Below are 19,749 nucleotides of genomic sequence, written 5' to 3'. Positions count from 1 at the left end.
TATGGTCTTAATTGCAGTTTTACCGTATAAGGAGATTTTTGTTGTCGGGTAAAGGGGGTACTTGGATTCAGAAATCAGGAAAAGGGGCTACTCAAGCCAAAAAAGATTGAGGAAACACTGGAATATGCTGTTCAGAATGAGTTCATTCTGAATGAATACATATTGTCCATGTAACCACAGCCAATGATGATGGACAATGGACGAATGACCAGAGTGGCATGCCATAGCTCTAGTCTAGACACTTTGGATTCGTTCAGCCTCAGGTGGCCTGTCTGAAAAGACAGACTCTGTGACTGTGACTTACCAGACATGGCTCATGTCAGACATGGGGGAAGTCAAATGCATATGGTTGCCGTCGGGCAGAAACCTTCATAACTCCATATTCTAACCTTTTCTGTTTATTTGTAAATGAATGCCCTATTACTTGACTTGATCATACTACAGCAAAAGTGTGTGTGTGTGTGTGTGTGTGTGTGTGTGTGTGTGTGTGTGTGTGTGTGTGTGTGTGTGTGTGTGTGTGTGTGTGTGTGTGTGTGTGTGTGTGTGTGTGTGTGTGTGTGTGTGTGTGTGTGTGTGTGTGTGTGTGTGTGTAGTGTAGTGTAGTGTAGTTGCGACCGAAGGTCACAGTTTACCATGAGAAATGTCACAGCCTGTCCGCGTCCGTGTTGTAGACGTACACACTTTTATGGGGCGGCATAGCTCAGGGGTAGAGAAACAGTTATTAGAGCACAAAGGGTTCCCGAAGGGTTCCCAGTTCGAATCCGGGCTCCCCCTGAGTTAATGTCGAAGGGTCCTTGGGCAAGACTCTGAACCCCACATTGCTCCCGGTGAGCTGGTTGGTGCCTTGCATGGTTTCCTCCGCCACCGGTGTATGAATGTGTGCGTGAATGGGTGAATGTAATGCACAATCTCTGTAAAGCGCTTTGGATAAAAGCGCTATATAAATGCACCATTTACCATTTACCATTTTATGGATTTCTAGTATGGGTTTGCCGCTCTGACATCATGCTCTGATGTCACTGTGATGTCCGGGGAACCACTCTACCAGAATGGGTTTGCCGCTCTGACATCACGCTCTGGCTTCATTGTGATGTCACACTAACATAATACCTTTTATGCCCATATATGGAGTTCCCTGATGTCATCAATATTAATGATGCCCTGTTAGAGAGATCCCTGTGATGCCCATATATGGAGATATGGAGATCCCTGTGATGACAGGGGAACAAATCCCTTTCATGCCCATATATGGAGATCCCTGATGTGTCCACAGCCCTGATGTCCACATCACTATGGCGCCCTTGTCGCCCTGAGGCGTCTTACTAGTTTAGTGTAGTGTAGTGTGTCAGAGAGGGAGGGGGGGGGGGGGGTGTCCATGTCCGAACCATATCCATACCTACTGTAACTGGCCCAAGACATTGTTAACATTGTTATTAATGAGCGGTTTATTATCGCAGTGCAAATTGCTGAGTTGGCAAGCTGTCACTCATGGTGAGCATGAACTTGGGTCAAGCTGTCACTCATGGTGAGCATGAACTTGGGTCAAGCTGTCACTCATGGTGAGCATGAACTTGGGTCCGAGCAGCGAGAGGAAAGGATGGGATGCTGACAGCTGGAGGCTGACATCTGACACCTGCTCCCCTTTGTTCCCTGTCAGAACCATGCATGCTCAGCAGAAACGGAGCGCGCCGCACGTCTCTGGATACTTTATCTCTCCAGACTGATTGCGCTTTGCAGATTTAAAGGAGTAGTTCACCACCAAAATGACTTTTTTTTTAAGCTGTGAAAGCCGCTTCCAAGGAGTGGCTTTGTTTGTCCCGTACACGTTTTTTTTGAGGATTCCCATAGATTCTCAAGGAGTGGGAATGTCTGTCCCGTACATGTCCCGTACACGTTCTTTTGAGGATTCCCATAGATTCTCAAGGAGTGGGAATGTCTGTCCCGTACATGTCCCGTGCATGCAGAATTGAGGATTGGTCAAGCTTCACATGACAATTTGGCCCTCCAGACAAAATCATTCAATCATTCAGAATTCATAAAAATATAGAACTAAAGCACATAGAAAGTATAGATCTAGAACACAGAATGTATAGATCTAGAACACAGATGTCATAGCTCTAGAACACATAGAATAAAAATTCACCGCTTCACTTCGAACCGAGGTTTGATCTATTTGTTTACTCATGCCATAGAGACTTGAGTTCAATAATATGTTTTTCTATTTGTCGCATTCCTAAGGCAAAAATGTGATTCTAGTAAATTTACCACCGTTGATTCCGGATGGGGACCCAAATGCATGGCCCTGGATGGGGAAACCATCAGGGTACTTTGATTATAGGGTTACTATAATCAAAATAATGTGTGTCTTAGGAATGTGACAAAAAAACAACAAATATTATTGAACTCAAGTCTCCATGGCATGAGTAATCAATAGAAAGGAGAAAAAAAAGTCATTTTGGGGGTGAACTACTCCTTTAATGTGCACCTTGTTTGTCATACAGGGGTCTTTAACAGGGGGTCCGGGACCCCTAGGGGGTCCCCAGAGTTAGGTACTACAGGGGGTCCTCCAAATCTTTGTGTGATAGAAACTTTTTCTCCTTTTTTATATCAACCACTTGAACCCTATAGTGTCCATATTTTTAGAACGTTAACCAAAAATATCCAATCTACATGCTCATAACGAGCTTGTAGATCGGATATTTTTTTTTGCAAAGAGGATTGGTGTAGAGGGGGAAAAGAGCAGACCAAGTACAGAGTGAAAGGTCAAGTTTATTAAGTAGGCTATTGATGGTTTAAGTGGTTAAATATCTGAAAACACAAATTGACATGAATCCAAAATACACTGATGATTGTGCTGTCAAACGAATGCAACTATATGGAATCTATGAACAGGTTGTGGGGGTCCCTGCTTCATCTCTCTCTCAGCTAAGGGGTCCTTGGCCAGAACACGCTGAAGACCCCTGGTGTAACAGATGGATGTTGACCGCAGGCAGACAGTTTTCTTACCTGGGATGATAGCGAGGCAGAGCGGGGAGAGCAGCGACAGGAGGACGAGGCAGGCGATCCGCAACTTCATCATGTTGTTGGCTTTCATCGGTTATAGAGCCGTTAGACACCCCTATTCTATTCACGCAAGAAACGGGCGCTCATTCTCACTACACTACGGTACCCCTGTACACACATAGAGGTTACAACAAGTATAAACTGAACTGAACCAAATGGACCGTAACACACCTCTACCTACCGTAACACACAGACCATGCGTAAACGCGCGTTCCCAATCTTCCCCACTGGCACAACGCGACGCGCCACGGCCGCTGTCCGCATCGCTCCTCCAGCGCGCAGCGGAACAGAGGAGGAGGAGGATGAAGATGAAGAAGAAGAGGAGGGATGGATGAGGATGAGATGAAACATTATGCCCGGGGTGGGGCCGGGGCGGGAGCATCAGTGGCGTCAGTTCAGAACAAGCTAAGGTATGGCAACATGACTGGTGTCTTGCACGCGCGCGAGACACCAGCAACAGGCACGATTATTACAGTACATTTTATTATTTCCCCCTGTAGCCAAGGTATGGCAGCTGCCATAGCTTGCCATACCCAATTGACGCCTCTGGGATCGAGCATCACGTTCACGTGAAGCAGTGGACGTAAAGTAACTCTAAGTACATTTACTTTAGTAGCCTATAGTGTGTGTAGGCCTAATTAGGCTACAGCTTTGAGGTATAAGTACTTTACTTGAGTATTTCCAATTCCACTACATATCCCAGAGGCAAGTGTTGAATAGCTTGTTTTTACTCCACTATATTTATTTGAAAACTTTAGTTAGCCTACTATTTAGTCTATAGGATACTTTGTAGGCCTATATTGATTATTACAAAATAGGCTATAGCCTAGCCCTACAAATAACAACTTCAAATCTATACATTTCGGCCATTTGAAAATAGCCAATCTACAAGCTCATACTCGCATCTTTTAGAGCTGCTATTTTCTTTCTTTCTTTCTTTTTTTTTTTTTTTTTTTTTTACATTTGAAAACTTGTTAAATGGGACATTCTGCATAATGAGTAGGCCCTGGCCTACATTTACTTTTGGTAGTTAGTAGCCTACATTTTGATGCCAATATTTTTGTACTTTTACTCAAGTAGGCTAGGCTGCATTTTGAATTCCGGACTTTTATGTATTTCTATATTGCAGTATTAATGCTTTTACTTAAAGGAGTAGTTCACCACTTTTCAACCTGTCTTCATATAATAGGTCCTCACTAATGTTCATGATAAAATATCACAATTTTTTTCTACTCAGTCCAAGTCTCCTAGGAGAGCTGTGGGAAGTTCAGAATCCATCGTCTTGTGACATCATAATTTTCCCAAAAAAAAAATGTATCAATATTTTTGAAAAAAACATTTAGATTTTTATTATCGCGAGAACAATGGCTTCCACTTTAAAATTGCAACTTTTCAGGAATAGAAAGCCTGCAGTTTCTTTTTTTTTGTTGAAAGCCTGCAGTTTCTATAAGATGGATTGGCAATCGATGATGTCACAAGACGATGGGTTTCTGACCTGCCCACAGCCCTCCTCTGAGAAAAAAAAATGAAAAAAGCTATTTTTGAGTGAGGACCAATTATATGAACATATGTTGAAAAGTGGTGGAGTGCCCCTTTAAGAGTTTAAGCAGCTATGTATTGTAATCTTTTAAAACGAGATAAGCCTACACAAGGGGCGATTTAATAGGAATGTGAGGGGAAACGACAGCTACAAAACGTTATCCATCTGTACATCACTAATTTGTTGTTATCAACGCCAGCTGAGTCTAATATTATTTCGAAATTGCTGTGGTGGATGTTGAGTTCAATTGCACAATGTGTCCACTGGAGGGCGCAAATAGCAGTAAAAGTCACGACCAGGTGAGCACAGCTGCTACATGTTCACTTCTGAAAGGTGTGTGGAAAGTGAAATAATGTAGCCTATACACTTCAATGACTAGCACAGTGATAAACGAGTCTGGTGCAATAGTAGGCCTAGTAGAGCCTACTGTGTTTTATTTGTCTGTCATATAATGTTGTATGAATTGAGTTCAGAGGGACCCCAATTTAAACAAGCCCAAAAAGCATTTGTGTGGTCTTTATTCTTTTTGACCTTGTATCAGTGAACTGTACTGTGTCCTGTCTACTTTTTCCTATGAAAACTTCTATTAGGCTGCCTATACAGTATGTCTACTTATTTGCTGCTCCTTCAACCCAAGAAGTCATTCCATCACCCTGCTGCCTCTGTGGTCGTGGTGGAAGACTGGCAGGTAGTTGATCCATGCCGCTTGTCATGTTCTATCTGTCAACATCTGTCCCAGACAGAGACATCCTGGCTGAGACGGGGAAAGGAGCATGCTACAGCAGTGGTTCTTAACCTGTGGGTCGGGACCCCCAGGGGGGCCCCCAAATTATTTTGGGGGGTCCCCAGATGATTAACTTAATGTGAAATATTGTTTTCTCACTCAACAGTGAACAAACCAACACAAAGGTGAAGTGTATAGAGGGTATATGCACATTTCAAAAAAAAGGCAATTTTAAGGACTTTTTAATACGTGGGGGGTCCCCAGTTAAATATGATTATTTTGGGGGTCACGGCCTGAAAAGGTTGAGAACCACTGAGCTACAGTATCATGTATCAAAGCTAACTGTCTGTCTGTGTCTGTCTCTCTGTGTCATAATCAACCTCCCATGTTATATCGTTGCTGAATTCAGGGACAAATTCCTAATTATAGCGATAGGTGAATTCTCAGGTTTCTTCAGTTTGCTTTGAAAGACTCCCTCCCTCCCAGGCACATGTTTCCAGTTATCCAGCCATATGCTAGAGTGGGTTGCAGGAGCATATGTGTCTAGTATGTGCATCCATGTGTGTCTCACAGAGTACTGAGTGAGGAAGAGTGAGTGACTAACAGGTTGCACATTCACATGGGACCATCATCAAAGATTATGTGCCCTTTGGGATTTGGGTGGCATAACTCCCAGTGCAACCAGGCTGAATGTTCAAACACTGTGGCCACACAAGTGGCACAGCAAGGTGCTTGGATGTCACAATGTGTCCGCACCAGGGGCGGAGCTATAGGGGAAGCAGCCAATGCAGTCGCATTAGGGCCCGGGGGGGAGGGGGCCCACCACCCTCCGGGGAAGAAAAATAAACCAAAAAAATAATAATAAAATAAATAAAACTTTTATTTTGAAATGCTTATCGGATTGAGAAGACACTCTGTTGCCCCTCTTGACAAGTGCTACTGATTGCCCAATCTGTGATCAGTTGCTTGAGGACAGCTGTTTCCTGTTTACTTTTAGCAGTAGGCAAGAATAATTTTCTCTCTTCAGCTGTGAGTGAGACCTGCTGTCTTTTTAGGGCTGTTATCGGTTGTTTTTTACAGCATGGCTCTGAAACTAATATCTGATTTCTTTGATGGGCCCGCCACCCAATTAAAAAAGAAAAAGAGTTGTAGGCTACAGAAGCAAGTAGGATATTGTTGATCAGTCCGTGGCTCGATCAGAGGAGGAGGAACAGAATTTCCACTGTGGTGAAAACCTCGCATTGGGGCCCGGCGGGGGGTCGCTACGCTACTGGTCCGCACACATGTACATGTTGTATGAAGAAGGGAGGAATCATTGAGAGATGGGAATCATACCTTTGTCAAAATACACTCCTCAACCTCCTCCAAATGCATGTGGATGGCTACAGTATTTGTGGTTATCGGCCATATATGTGATAACTGATATTGAAAACAATTGTTGGATGTAGAAGATAGAATCTCGTGGCATAGATTGGTTGTGGTAGTTCTACAATATATTGCAGAAATGAACTGCAGGCATTGTGAAGTTTTAGCACTATACACAAAAGTAGCCTTACATTATAACTCTTGTGTGAGTCGCTTATATTGGTATAAGCGACCCCTACAAGAGTTATGATTTATGTCTAACACAAAAGTAGACTACACATGTGGTCTGCAAATGATCTAAATATTAGCAGTGTTGCTGTTTTCGATTCACTTTGTTTAACAGTTTTGTTGTTCTCTTGGTACAGTTTTAAATTGAATCAATTCAAAGCAAGGCTTTGGACATTGAGTAGAAGTATTCTTTTATGATATGGTGAGCATTCAGGAAAATCTCTATAAGGTTAGGCTTAGGTTAGGGGTTAGGGTTAGGTATCGTCGGACTGCCAAATGTAGAGATCAATTAAGTCTACCACCTGAGTGAGTGCTTGTCAACTCAGTACGGTCTGAGTTGCATCAGTTATTATCTATTTCAAAAATGCATGTAGAACTAAAGTGAAACTACAACCATAGTTAGTTTTCACATGGAGTTGACTTGATATGGTCCGCATTTAGACATGTCAATATGAAACATATGTTTGGTTCAGAAATGTCAACCGAAATATAAAATGCATGCCTGAGGGCTGAGGCTACCAGCGGCTACGGACACTATAGCCTACTGTACGTCCAACCAGATGGAAATACAGAAGCTACATTGGCTATTCCACCCCAGGTGCAAAAAGCATTGTTGACTACTCATACGTGGGTGCTAATAGTATCCTGTAAACGCAAAGTACATTACTTGAAGGGATTGAGTTGATAAGGACAACATCATTCACATAAACATGCACACGGTAATTACTGTAACTCACACTAGCACAAAGTGCACGTTTTCTGTTTTGTATTTTTTACTCTCTCTTTCTCTCTCCATCTCTAGGAGTGGATGTAGCGGGGGATAAAGGCAGGCTGATTTATCACAATGAAATTATTGTGATTTTCCGCTCCACTTGGAGCCGGAGGCCTCACAGCTGCTGCCTCAGAGAGGCTTCCCGCTCGTTCGGCGCCCGCCTCGCCTCTAATCATTCGGAAAGGGGAATTCTCGGGGGCAAAAAGAAACCTGCACGCCGGTCCCCTGCCCTGCCTGGGCAAATACAGGCAGCTGCTGTATGGGCTGTGTGTGTGTGTCTGTGACAGAGAGAGAGAGAGAGAGAGAGAGAGAGAGAGAATGATGCTCAATTTGTGCTCTGTCATACGAAGTATGGTAGCACCTTTTGGGTAAATCATGCTTGAGAGATATCATGCGCATGTATGTGTTTGTGTGTGCAAGTGTATGTATCATCAACCATACAGTAGAAAAGGTATCAATATGAACATACACGTATTCCAGATAATGATTGCCACTAATTGGTTGCCATTATATCTGTGCATTACTATATCTCAGTGTCTCTATGAGCATACTTAGTGCTTGCTGTTGGGGCTGCTTCAGTGTTTAATTTTTCAATGTTTCATTGTTCTCTATGAGAGCCGGTTAGACCAGCTCATGAACAAAAACTATTTATGAACGACTGAGAGCTTTGTCATATAATCGGTCCAGGAATATAAAAGAAGACATATCACAGGTATTTCTATACAATCACTTGCTTTTCGATGTGAACGGCACATCGTTTTATTGAGGGATCTAAAAAGCGGCAGCTATAGTTTCTGTCTCGGAGCTATCGCAAGAGTAGGTTTCCAGACAGGAAATGGTGGAGAGTCTCGCGATACTAGCTAGTTCAGAAACGTACTTTGTGCTCTTTAGATACCTCTATAAAGTTATACAGCGTACACACCGAAAAGCAACACAGCAGAAAACAATGTGTGACATTTTTTTCTTTGAGATTAGGCCATGTGGAACGGGGGAGTGGCTGAGATAAGCAGAGGGTGGTCTCTAGGAAGAGTATTTTTTGCAGGTCTTAAAGTCCGAGTGTATCAAAAAAGTAACTGGGTTAAGCACCGTTGGTCAGGTTAACATTCACCATGTTAGCATTCACCAGCGTTGGCAGGTTAGCATCTCACCAGGTTAGCATTCACCAGGTTAGCATTCACCAGGTTAGCATTCACCAGCGTCGGCAGGTTAGCATTCACCAGCGTTAGTTTTACTGAGGTTAGGGTTAAGGTTAGGTTTAGGTGTATCTCCGTCCCCCAGACTTTCGTCACCTCTGCGCAGCCAACCACAAGCTTCCGCTGCCTTAAGCCAGTTGCTTTTTTGATACACTCGGACTGAAGGACCGGCAAAAAACACTCTCCCGTGGTCTCTACTCCTGAACCTACATTGTTACACAACTCCCTATTCTGATGAAGAATATTCACCAAAAATAGTAGATCTACACATTGACACAGTTTGAGGCTGTTGAGGAGAATAAAGAGCACACCAAGTACAAAGCTGAAGGTCAGGTTTACTAAGCATTGACAGTGTATTAGTTTAATGTCTAAAAACATATTAACATGAAGCCAACACTGATGATAATGCTGTCAAACAAGTCTATGAAGCTATCTATGTCTATGAAATATGTGAAAATGTTTAATCTGTAACAATATTTTATACAATATACAGTACATACAAGGGACTGGGGGTATCCGCTTAATCTCTCTCTCAGCTAAGAGGTCCTTAGAAACTGTTGAAGACCCCTGGAAAAGGTATAACCCGCACACCAAGCCATGGTAAAGATGTCTTTATTAGTAAAAAAAGGGAAACTTTTGATCTTATGTGTATCTTTGTCATGTCAAATGGTTTGCTCCTCTTGAGCCCATAGTTATCTCAACCAGGCTGGAAGTCCTGGAGGCAGGTTTCTGCCTGTCTGTCTGCCTGTGTGTGTGTGGGGGGGATAGCTTCGCTGTTACTACATGTCATCTGTTCCACACCCAAATCTAACCCTTACCCTAAACCATACATGGGCAACTGGCGGCCCGGGGGCCACATGCGGCCCCCACCTTCACTTAATACGGCTCGCAGGTTGATACCAGAATACTGCTATATTATTGATTTCAGCTGTTACAATTCCAAACATGACCTGCTTTAATTCCTTCAGTCTATATTAGTAGGTTAATGACTAGTATAGTAGTATTAAAATGTATTTTTTTTTTATGTTCAATGTAGGCCTATTTGTATTCAAGTTCATAAAGTTAACACGAGTATATAATTAAATGTGTTTGAAATTAAATCAAAATGTTACATTTCAGGATTCCAATTAAAAAATAATAAAAAAATATTCAGGATTCCAATTCAAAAGGGGCAAAAAATAGCCGATCTACAAGCTCAAAACTTTTGAGCTTGTAGATCGGCTATTTTTTGCTTCTTTTGTATGAGATACTAGACTGATAAAGTAGGACATAGCAATATGCTATGTGGCCCTCTGGAGTGAAGGTGGAAATATAGTGTCCCTCGCCATCATCAAAGTTGCCCACCCCTGCCCTAAACCTTACCTCCGTGGGGTGAGTCGCTAACCCTCACGACGCTCCTTTGTCGAACTGGCGATCGTTCGAAAGAGCGAGATTTCCCCTGTGTGTGGGTACGTGCGTGCATGCATGCATGCGTGTGTGTCTTTTCCAACATTAAGCAATTTCTTCAAAAGACTCTTGTTGCTACTACTATAGAATGTAGCAAATCGCTTCAAATTATCTCTGGAGTCATGTGATTAAAAAGTTATCGTTCAGATGTTTTAGATTGAATATGATTGCCTTCCAAAGTTTGTTGACGGAGCCTATATTACAAAATATTTGAAAAATCAATTTGGGTTTCAACGGAAAGCTCAAAGTCAATGGTATTATTTCTGCTAATGCTATTTATGTACTAAATGCTGGCTCAAGTGCTTTATGTTTCCCAATGAACCGTTAACTTTTAGACTTGAAGTTTGGCAAAGGATCTGAAAATGTCTACTGATCAGTATGGTAAACTCCCTCAAGAACAGTAAACAAAGAAAGTGGTACAAAGAATATTATCAGAAATCAAGGTGGTAGGAGAGGATAGAGAGAGTAAGTATAGCCTATATTTCATAGCTACTGCACTTTAAAAATATAGATTAGGCTTAGGAAGGATTAACAGCAAATGGCCACTCAGCATCAGGACTGTGTCCTGCAATGAACGGAGGACTGTGAGGTCAGAGGACTAATTAGGTTAATTAGAACAGAGGACTAATTAGGTCAGAGGTCAACTGAGGGTGATTGAATTAATAGAATAACTGCTGGGAAGGGAGATAATATTACTCTGCAAACTTATAGTTAGACCCTTATATCGTCACTGTCGGGTAGAAACCTTGTATCTCCAAGTTTCAAATAAGTTTTTTCGCAAAGTAAAGCCCTGCTTCATCAGGCAAGGCCGTCGCACAAAAGTAGTGAAAACAGCAGATCTACAAGTACACAACGCCTCGCAGTGCGAGGCGTTGTGTACTTGTAGATCGGCTGTTTTCACTAGTTTAGTTATTTTTTTTAAATGATATAAAAAACGAATGGTTTTGGACATACAAGGTTTTCACCCGACAACGACGATATGCATGCAAGCACTCCCACGCATGGATGTGCACGAGCATGTGCACACACACACACACACACACACAATAACACGCACGCACGCACGCACACGCACACACACACACTTTTTTTTTTCTCCATGTGGCCCATGTTTTTGTGCAAATCTTTGTGTCGTTCACTGGCTATCTTGCTGCTGAGAGACAGAATGTTAACGAAGTCTGGTTTGCTTGCTCATGTTTTGAAACATGTTTTCTTATCTAATTACCCTTATCTAATCTTCAGCTGAAACACATGTTCATTATGTTCATTGCGACCGAAGGTTGCAGTTTACCATGAGAAATGTCACAGCTTGTCTGTGTGTGTGTGTGTGTGTGTGTGTGTGTGTGTGTGTGTGTGTGTGTGTGTGTGTGTGTGTGTGTGTGTGTGTGTGTGTGTGTGTGTGTGTGTGTGTGTGTGTGTGTGTGTGTGTGTGTGTGTGTGTACACACATGTTTACGTTCTATGGGTTTGCTGCTCTGACATCATGCTCTGATGTCACTGTGATGACACATCCGGCACATCTTGTCCACGTATCCGTGTATCTCTGAAGGTCACGCCTGACACTGTGGTTCCACATGGTGACATCACAGGTGATATCACAGGTGACATCACCTATGTAAAAGTCCATATATGGGTATTCCCCAGAATCCCTTTTATGCATGAAGATCCATGATGTCATCGATATACATCACTGGCCAGATGGCCAAGGCATGTCCCATATCTGTGTGGCTGGTTCAGATAGGGATCTCCATGTATGGGCATAAAAGGGATTGTATGTTGTGAGGTTATGGGAACCACTCTAACAGAATCCCTTTTACATGGAGATTCCTGATGTCATCAATATTAAGCCCATATCTAACTTCATATGGGAATGCCATATCTGTGTGGCAGAGACAGTGATCTCCATGTATGGGCATAAAAGGGATGTACCATACAGTATCATGGATCTCCATATATGGGTACCAGGTGTCTCCATATACTGTACCAGCTGTGATGTGTGATGTCTGTACACTCTGTGTGTGTGTGTGTGTGTGTGTGTGTGTGTGTGTGTGTGTGTGTGTGTGTGTGTGTGTGTGTGTGTGTGTGTGTGTGTGTGTGTGTGTGTGTGTGTGTGTGTGTGTGTGTGCGCGCACGCGTGTGTGTGTGTACGTTCGTGCATTTTATTGTAGATATTCGGGGGTGGGATAGGAGTACTGGGTTTAACTTCATTTCCATGCAGTATGAGCGCTTATCAAAATATAAAGGATGCAATGTTGTCTTTTTAAATGTTTTGGACCAGTATTTAAACTGTGGGATTGTGTTGTGCAGTGACACGTCTGTCAAATAATAGTTTAAATCTGTACAGACAACACAAACTACCGGTATATTAACATTTTATGAAAGCAAAAACAAGGAATCAGCTGAAAAGGGAATAAAGATTAAAGATGAATTATGCAAAAGAATAAAGATACAACTGCAAGTGTATTATCTTTAGACAGGCTTTTCATTTCATAATGCTGAATCTCCAGGTAGTGACGTTTGCTCTTTAACCCAATGACAATTAAAATGCTCCTTGCCGTAAGCGCCTTCTGTTGTTCCACTAAAATGCTCTCTTTTGGAGAAAAAAAGAAAAATGTCTCAGACAATGTTTGTCCATCCTCTTATTAATATTCAGCAGTGGGTAAAATTAGAACCTGCTCTTTGTGAGCGTGTGTGTGTGTGTGAGAGAGAGAGAGAGATAGAGAGAGAGAGAGAGAGAGAGAGAGAGAGAGAGAGAGAGAGAGAGAGAGAGAGAGAGAGAGAGAGAAAGAGAGAAAGAGAGAGAGAGACAGAGACAGAGAGAGACAGAGAGCACGCCTGCTTGCACTCACGAATCAGAAATGTATGTCTGTGCATGTGATTGTCTACTCAGTGACTTATATGTACATGAGTGTGTGTGTGTGTGTGTGTGTGTGTGTGTGTGTGTGTGTGTGTGTGTGTGTGTGTGTGTGTGTGTGTGTGTGTGTGTGTGTGTGTGTGTGTGTGTGTGTGTGTGTGCGTCCACGTATGTGTGGGTGTGTTCTCGTGTGTGCATGTGTCTTCATAAGGCTCACATTGGACTGAATTATTTAACGGCAGAGTCTCCTCCACTTAGCCACGGTAGACTGACCCCAGGCACATACCGTTCTGCTCCTCCCGCCAGCATGGGAGACCATACCGTCCTCCGTAACGCACCATCCGACCATCTCCCCTTCCTCTACCCTCTGCCAACCCCTCCCCGCGCCACCCAGCCTACTGCACACGCAGGGGCGTCGCACCACATTCTGGGCCCCATGGGTAGAAGGATTCACTGCGGGCCCCCCATGAATGTTATTCATAGCGGGAGGAGGGGGTTTATCCCATTTAGACTGGGAACGCATTATTACGCATTATTGTGTGCGTTAACTGTTGAAAAATAGCAGAGCTACGCGCTCGCAGCGCGGCACCGAGTGCTGCGCCGCGAGCTTGTAGATCAGCAATCTTTTTTTGTTTTTTGAAAAAGCTATGTTTCTATGTCAGTGATGCTCAAACGTTTTCATGTGAAGGACCCCCAAAATGATATGTATTTGGCCACGGAACCCCATCTCAAAATATTTAGTTCCAACGACGTCCCCTGAAGCAAAATTTTTGTTACAAATGTTCGCTTAAAAAGTACATATATTCAAAGATTTGCACACATTTTCACAACTTTTCGAAAATAGCAGATCTACAAGCTCGCAGCGCGGCACTCGGTGCCGCGCTGTGAGCTTGTAGATCTGCTATTTTTCAATAGCTAAAGACAGGCCCCTCCACATTGGGCCCTAGTAACTCAGTCCCCCCCCCTTGTGACGCCCCTGTGCACATGTCCCATGTCTGCTGCTCCCTGGACCATCGGTGTCAACGTTCTCAACCACGTTCTCCCCAGCGTCCCTGTATGTTCTGGTGAACGTTCAGCAAAATAGCAGAGTGCGTCACATTGCGACGAAGGGGGGAAAAGTAGGGGGGCTCAGCATAACTAACCCCTGGGAGACCCTTGTTAAGACAGTATAGGATTTAAGTGGTTAACTGAGATTGTGGAAATTGGTCGATTTTTACACTTACTGTTTTCTTTCTTTGTTCTATAATTTTTTTTTCTTTGCATATCTACTGCATAGTACTGTGTTCTATTCGTCTGTCATTCAATGTTATATGAGATACTTAAATGGTTTCCTGTGGAAATAAGCTTAGTCTTTTCATGGATCTCCTTTTAGTAGACCTTGTACCAGTGAACTGTAACGTCATGAAACTGTACCTTTTCCTATGCAAACTTCTAATAAAGTCTTCAATCAATCAATCAATCAATCAATCAATCAATCAATCAATCAATCAATCAAAAACACTCTCTTGAGTTGAATAAACAGAATTTCCGCTCAGCTAGCCCTGAAAGCAGACATGTAGGCCTACTTCTTAAAACCAATTCATCATGCCTGTTGCTAAGGTATGGCAAAATGACTGGATATGACACCAGTCATGTTGCCATACCTTAGCTTTTGCTGAACTGACGCCACTGGCCGAAAGTCAGGGGGGACCTAACCTTAACCCTAACCCTAACCTCAGTAAAACTAACACAGGTGAATGCTAACCTGGTGAAATGCTAACCTGCCAACGCTGCTGAATGCTAGGGGACTGCCCCATAGGTTGAACTCCCGTTGGGTCGAACAGCGTCGGCAGGTTAGATAATAACCCGCGAGTGTCGGCAGGTTAGATAATCACCCACGTCACGGTTACTGAGGTTAGGTTTAGGGTTAGGGTTAGGGTTATAGGCATAGTTTTACTGAGGTTAGGATTAGGGTTCGGGTTAGAGTTTGGAGGTCGATCCAAAGGGTGTTCGACCTAATGACATGTTACCGAATGCTAACCTGGCGAATGTTAAACTAAAGTCGGACCAACGGCGCTTAACCCGGTTGTTTTTTTGATACACTCGGACTGAAAGACCAAAAAAACACTCTCCCAGTGAGTAGTCTGGGATCACTTCACTTGTCGGGCTTGTAACCGGTCTGGAGCGGAAACCACAACACGTCATGTTGTAGTACTCAAAGGACTACAATTTGGCCGGAACTATCCACCGGAAACAGTTTTAACCCAAAATAATTCCCCTGCGCTCAAGGACATACTTTTAGGGCCTACCTAATAAACTCCTTGATGCGGAGTAGTTTTGCTTTTGAAAAATTTGTTTGGTATGTGCATCTTTTAGTCCAACTCGTAGCGACTGGCAAGACTACACTAGTCTACTCAAGCATTTAAATAGGGATTGGGGAAACAAACGGGGGGGAACCAAATCAAAGCGACGCCGCTTCTTCTAGTGGTTTCCGCGCTTTAGGCGGAAACAAAATGGCCTGTTGTGAACGAACACCAGGCTTTCCCCCCAGAAAGCCTGGTAGGCGAGGTTAGGCTTCCAGAGAGGAAAAGTAGAGGAGGAAGAGGGGATGAGGGAGGTAGTTAAAAGAAGAAAGAGGATGGTAGGGTGGAGGGACAGACTTCAGGAAATGGAGGTTGAAATGGAAGGATTCAGATTAGAAGAGGAGGCTTAGGAGAGGAGAGGGAGGAGGATGTGGGAAGCTCTGCGTAGAGCAGAATCACGTCAGACTCCCAAAGTTAGTAAAATCACAGCGCGGGATCTTATGAAAGGATTAAATATATGAGGCCCCTAAAAGGATGATCTCTCCACACTGTGTGCGTGCGTGCTTGAAAGTACGAGTGAGTTTACACGCACGGACGGACGCATTTGGAGAGAGGGCGGAGAGACAGTTGGCGACAAGTCCTCTCTGCTATCCAGGAGCTGGATTTGAATTGTCAGCGTCACCAGTGAAGAATCGTGTAAAATATTCATCCATGTGTATAACTTAATAATGTATTATCCCTCCACTTAGCACCCTGTGAGCACCGTGCTGCGTCCTGTCCCGAGCGTCACCACCGAGCGCATCAGGCATAATCATTAAAGAAAGATTCACAGGACTGAACTGCTGACGTCGGTTCTATTTTTATTTTACTTTTTATTTGCACACCAAATTTAAGTATAGTTACAGTATAGCAGGCGTGCCCAAAAGGTAGATGGTGATCTACCAGTAGATCACCAAGGGTGTGCAGGTAGACCACATGACATGCCTCTAAAAATATATAATTAAAATATAAAAAGAATATGTCAATATGACATCAAGAAGGGCCTGTCAGTTTCCTTCATGGCTTCTAAAGTAGGCAAACCTCCAATGCAATACTTTGTTCAAGAGTCAGTAGCATTACAAAGAACCCCAAAACCTAGCACTTCCATACAGAATGGGATGAAGACATTTCCCTCAGTATTTCCCATTTATTTCCCCCTTACAGTAAGTAAGTGTGTTTGTCTAAAATGTAACGCCAGTGCTGCTATTCCGAAGCCCCCCTCAGACCCTCAGATAAAACATTTTGGATGGGTAGATCATGTCGAGCGAGTCATTTTAAAAGTAGATCACACGTCAAAAAAGTTCGGGCACCCCTGCAGTATAGGCTACATTAGCCTGACACTCAGTCTGAATTGCATTTCGTTTCATTCCATTATTCAGTCTGACCGTGCTTTCATCCAAGGCAGTTTCTGGGATGGGCGTTGCCAAAGAGGCAGTCTTCTTCGATTGGTTCACCGCCTGACCAATCATAACAGTAGCAACGCAGATGACGTAGTGTTGTCATGTGGCTGGCTAGTGGCTATAGCCTGTTGCTTGCTAGTGCTACTTGCTAACCAAAGAAACAGGCAAAATACTGTCCAAATTGAACTGAAATGGCCAGATTGGAATTGGATACTGAGAGCATCTCAGTCTCTTTCTGCAAGTAAAACGCCCTAAGGCCGAGAAGCGTCCGTCCTGTCGCTGTTTCCATATCGTGAGGCGCGTCGCTGATTGCCCAAAGCTGGGGCGCTCCCGTCGCAGTGTGTGTTGTGTATTAGTGTGACGGACGGACGGATATGAGCTGGTCGTTTTCATACTAACTGCGGCCTGACAGTCGCAATAAATATTGAATTGCTCTCTGCCTTTGATATCTCCTGGTCTTTCATTTTTATCGATGGTGGCGATATGATTTATCCCTGCTTCTGGTAAGACTGAATGAATGAATGTCACAAAACAATTTAATTCAAAATGATCTTTATGTTACAACATATAAAGATCTCTTTACCCTGACGAAGGCAGCCTAGTCTGTCCGAAACATTGGTGTTTTCTGTCTCTGTGTCCACGATAAAATATTGTCATTGGCAGCTACAAGTGTTTAGCTATAGGCTACTATATTACCGTACTTCTTTCTTCAGTGTCTATCCTGTTGGCTGGCAACTCACAGGACCGGTGTGCTGTGCACCCTTGGTACCGCTAACCACATTTGTTTGTTTGTTTGTTTTGTTCCTTTTTTTACATTTTTACAAATTAAACCCTGCTGTCATCTATCTCTTCTCTCTCATCCCTGTTACCGCCCCCCCCCCCCCCCTCCCCCTCCCCCTCCCTCCCTCCCTGATGGGTTCATTGTGTTGCAGTCAAGCAGTGACGTGGGCCTGTCAAGCAGCGCTGCTGTGGAGGATGTTCTGCGTGGCTTGCTGCTACTCACAGCTGCATCTCCATATTTATAACTTGACTCTAGCCATAATCCCCGTGTAGCGAGATCCACTGTAGCGAATAGACATATGGACACACATGAACATATGCATGCTCTCTCTCTCTCTCTCTCTCTCTCTCTCTCTCTCTCTCTCCCTGACTCTGTACTGTCTCGTCCTCTCTTTTACGCTTAGGCTGCCTCTTGCTCTCCATCTCTCTCCATCTCTCTGTTGCTCAGTGGTGGAAAAAGTACTCACATATTTTACTTAAAGGAGTAGTTCACCCCCAAAATGACTTTTTTTCTATTGATTACTCAGGCCATGGAGAGTAGAGTTCAATAATGTTTTTTTTTGGGGGTTTTTGTCACATTCCTAAGACAACATTTTGATTTGAGTAAATTTACCCCCATTGATTCCGGATGGTGACCCGTTTCGAAACGGGTCACCATCCAGAATCAATGGGGGTAAATTTACTGTTATCACATTTTTGTCTTAGGAATGTGACAAAAACCAAAAAATATGATTGAACTCTACTCTCCATGGCCTGAGTAATCAATAGAAAAAAAAGTCATTTTGGGGGTGAACTACTCCTTTAAGTAAAAGTATCAATACTGCAATATAGAAATTACAAGAAAAGTCCGGGAATTCAATATGTACTTGAGTAAAAGTATGAAAGTATTGACATCAAAATATAGTACCAAAAGTAAAAGTACAAGATGTATGAGAAGTAACCCATTTACCATGAGAGGGAGTGGGTTGTGGGTTGTTAGATCAGCCAACACAGGGATGCTGACAGAACCCTCGCTAAAAACCCCCGGGCAAAAATCCACTCGTCTGAGACAGTTTGCCCTCCTGGCCCCAAAGTTGTGGAATAAACTCCCTGTCGCACTTAGAACAAAGGACTCACTCGCTAGCTTTTGCCGTGGACTGAAGACTCACCTTTTCAGACTCCACCTAAACCTATAGCACTATTGTAACACTCAATGACCATACATGAAGCTAGTTGCATTTTCTTTATATAACCTTTTTTCTTGACTGATTATATTGTTTTCTAGATTTGAATTTGTTATATTGCTGTTGATGTACTGACATATTATCTTGTTTATTATAGTGATGTATTACCTGCTTATTGTAAGTCGCTTTGGATTAAAAGCGTCTGCTAAAAGCCTAAACTGTAAACTGTAAACTGTTGTTGGCTGATTTACCGCAGTGGTAAATCAGCCAACAACCCACGACCCTCGAATGGTAAATTGCTTTTCTACCACTTCTACCATATAAATGAAAGAAAACACAGTTGTAACTTGCAAGGTTATTTAGTTATACAACTGCAACACAACAGTGGGCGGGGTCCATGAGCCAACTCAAGGTTGTTGACTGATTTACCACTGTTTTAAGCCAATCAGAATCCAGTATCTGAACATAAAATAGCAGATCTACAAGCTCACAACGCGTCGCGATGCGACGCGTTGTGAGCTTGTAGATCTGCTATTTTCAAATATCATAGGTATTAAATAGTGTATGTTTTATAATATCATTTATATCTGCAAAGTAACTAGTAACTAAAGTTTTCAAATAAATGTAGAGGAGTAATTACAATATTTGGATCTGAGATGTAATGGAGTAGAAGTAGTATTGGACATTGGAAATACTCAAGTAAAGTACAAATAACTCAAAAGTGTACTTAAGTACAGTACTTAAGTAAATGTACTTAGTTACTTTACACCACAGCTGTTTCTCAGGTTCTTCTTCAGGTGACATGTCTAATCCCTTTTCCTGCTTTCTCCACATGCACGCACCCACCCACACAGTAAACACACACATATTTGGATTACTTGTGAGTACATACGCATTTTAG

This window comes from Nannobrachium achirus (assembly GCF_963921795.1).
Source record: "Nannobrachium achirus genome assembly, chromosome: 17".
NCBI lineage: Eukaryota > Metazoa > Chordata > Actinopteri > Myctophiformes > Myctophidae > Nannobrachium > Nannobrachium achirus.
The sequence above is the reverse complement of the archived record's forward strand: the minus strand, read 5'-3'. Positions refer to the sequence as shown.